Genomic DNA, 3,499 nt, shown 5'->3' with positions numbered 1-3,499 from the left:
TTTACACATACCGTCCCTGGCTTAGAAAGTGAAGCAGTTAACAGTCCATGCCCATTACAAGTTGAATCTGACATGGAGTGCACTGATGCACAGCCACAGCCAGACTACTATGCTGGTCCTTTGACTCAGACCACAACATTGCCCTCGCAGGGTGCTGATCAAGAATCAGACCCTGATGAGACTATGTTGCCCCATCACGAACGCTATACCACCGACCGACACGGTGACACAGACGAAGTTGCACACGAGCTACAAGAAGAGGTAATAGATGACCCAGTTCTTGACCCCGATTGGCAGCCATTGGGGGAACAGGGTGCAGGCGGCAGCAGTTCTGAAGCGGAGGAGGAGGGGCCGCAGCAGGCATCAACATCGCAACAGGTTCCATCTGCCGGGCCCGTATCTTGCCCAAAACGCGTGGCAAAGTCAAAACCTGTTGGAGGACAGCGTGGCCATCCGGTTAAAGCTCAGTCTGCAATGCCTGAAAAGGTATCCGATGCTAGAAAGAGTGCAGTCTGGCATTTTTTTAAACAACATCCAATTGATCAGCGCAAAGTCATCTGTCAAAAATGTTCAACTACCTTAAGCAGAGGGCAGAATCTGAAAAGTCTCAATACAAGTTGCATGCATAGACATTTAACCACCATGCATTTGCAAGCTTGGACTAACTATCAAACGTCCCTTAAGGTTGTAGCACCCTCGGCCAATGAAGCTAGTCATCAACGCAACATCCCTTCCGGCAGTGTAGGGCCACCATTTTCTGCACCACCTGCAGTATCTGTGCAGGTTTCTTTTCCAGGCCAAAGCAGTCAGGGTCAGGGAATCACCAGTTTCGTAGTAGGAAACACTGCATCTAGGGCACAGGCGGCAACAATACCATCTCCCACCGTCTCTCAGTCTGCCATGTCCACCGGCACCCCCGCTAGTTCCACGATCTCCAGCTCTCCAGTCCAGCTCACCCTACATGAGACTATGGTTAGAAAAAGGAAGTACTTAGCCTCACATCCGCGTACACAGGGTTTGAACGCCCACATAGCTAGACTAATCTCGTTAGAGATGATGCCCTACCGGTTAGTTGAAAGCGAAGCTTTCAAAGCCCTGATGGACTACGCTGTACAACGCTACGAGCTACCCAGTCGACACTTTTTTTCCAGAAAAGCCATCCCAGCCCTCCACCAGCATGTTAAAGAGCGCATCGTCCATGCACTCAGGCAATCTGTGAGCACAAAGGTGCACCTGACAACAGATGCATGGACCAGTAGGCATGGCCAGGGACGTTACGTGTCCATCACGGCACACTGGGTAAATGTGGTGGATGCAGGGTCCACAGGGGACAGCAAGTTTGGGACAGTTCTGCCTAGCCCACGGTCTAGGAAACAGTTGGCTGTAGCCGTTCGCACCCCCTCCTCCTCCTCCTCCTGCAGAAGCGAGACCTCGTCCACAGACCGCAGTGGCACAACCACTCCATCCGCAGCTGCCACTGTTGCACACCAGGTCTCCCATTATGGGGCAGCTACTGGCAAACGTCAGCAGGCTGTATTGGCTATGAAGTGTTTGGGCGACAACAGACACACCGCTGAAGTTCTGTCCGAGTTCTTGCAGAAAGAAATGCAGTCGTGGCTGGGCACTGTAGATCTTGAGGCAGGCAAGGTAGTGAGTGATAACGGAAGGAATTTCATGGCTGCCATCTCCCTTTCCCAACTGAAACACATTCCTTGCCTGGCTCACACCTTAAACCTGGTGGTGCAGTGCTTCCTGAAAAGTTATCCGGGGTTATCCGACCTGCTCCTCAAAGTGCGTGGACTTTGCTCACATATCCGCCGTTCGCCCGTACACTCCAGCCGTATGCAGACCTTTCAGCGTTCTTTGAACCTTCCCCAGCATCGCCTAATCATAGACGTTGCAACAAGGTGGAACTCAACACTGCACATGCTTCAGAGACTGTGTGAACAGAGGCGGGCTGTTATGTTTTTGTGGGAGGATACACATACACGGGCAGGCAGTAGGATGGCAGACATGGAGTTGTCAGGTGTGCAGTGGTCGAAGATTCAAGACATGTGTCAAGTCCTTCAGTGTTTTGAGGAATGCACACGGCTGGTTAGTGCAGACAACGCCATAATAAGCATGAGCATCCCCCTAATGCGTCTGCTGATGCAAAGTTTGACGCACATAAAGGATCAGGCGTCTGCAGCTGAGGAAGAGGAAAGCCTTGATGACAGTCAGCCATTGTCTGGCCAGGGCAGTGTACAGGACGAGGTAGCGGGCGAAGAGGAGGAGGAGGACGAGGAGGATGATGGGGATGATTATATTTTTAATGAGGAAGCTTTTCCGGGGCCACTGGAAATTGGTGGCGCGGCAAGGCCGGGTTCTGGTTTTTGGAGGGACACAAGTGACGTGGATTTGCCTGAAACTGCCCCTCAACCAAACACAACCACAGATTTGAGAACTGGAACTTTGGCCCACATGGCGGATTATGCCTTACATATCCTCAAAAGGGACACACGCATAACAAAAATGATGAACGATGACGATTACTGGTTGGCCTGTCTCCTTGATCCTCGCTATAAAGGCAAATTGCAAAATATAATGCCACATGAGAACTTGGAAATAATATTAGCAACCAAACAATCAACTCTTGTTGACCGTTTGCTTCTGGCATTCCCTGCACACAGCGCCCGTGATCGTTCTCACACGAGCTGCAGGGGCCAGCAGACCAGAGGTGTTAGAGGGGCAGAAATCAGAAGTGGCGTTGGCCAGAGGGGTTTTCTGACCAGGTTGTGGAGTGATTTTGCTATGACCACAGACAGGACAGGTACTGCAGCATCAATTCAAAGTGACAGGAGACAACATTTGTCCAGTATGGTTACTAACTATTTTTCATCCCTTATCGACGTTCTCCCTCAACCGTCATTCCCATTTGATTACTGGGCATCAAAATTAGACACCTGGCCAGAATTGGCAGAATATGCATTGCAGGAGCTTGCTTGCCCGGCAGCTAGTGTCCTATCAGAAAGAGTATTCAGTGCTGCAGGTTCAATACTAACAGAAAAAAGGACTCGTCTGGCTACCAAAAATGTAGATGATCTAACCTTCATTAAAATGAACCACAACTGGATTTCGAAATCTTTTGCCCCACCTTGCCCGGCTGACACCTAGCTTTCCTATGTAAAGGTCTTGCCTGTGGACTACTCTGAACGACTTTTCCAATCTCGTAATTTGCAGCACCTGATTGTCCAGCATCCGACATGTTAACACCTCCCTAAATGGCCAAAGTCCCCACACGGGGCCGTGGTATCGCCACTTGGCGCCAGCACCCGTGAGAGTACTGTTTGTCTGAAGAGGTGGGTGTGCCCGCTTTTGGTCGATGGCACTGCCACTAGGTCCCTCATAGTACAATAAAGTGTCTGGCGGTGGTGGTGCACACCCAACGTCAGACACACCGTTGTAATATGAGGGGCCCTGGGCCTGTACCGCCGGCCACAAGACAGTCCCCCCCCCCAGC

Source organism: Ranitomeya imitator, chromosome 4 (genome assembly GCF_032444005.1).
Source record: "Ranitomeya imitator isolate aRanImi1 chromosome 4, aRanImi1.pri, whole genome shotgun sequence".
In the NCBI taxonomy this organism is placed as follows: Eukaryota; Metazoa; Chordata; class Amphibia; order Anura; family Dendrobatidae; genus Ranitomeya; species Ranitomeya imitator.
This window is presented reverse-complemented; position numbering follows the sequence as displayed.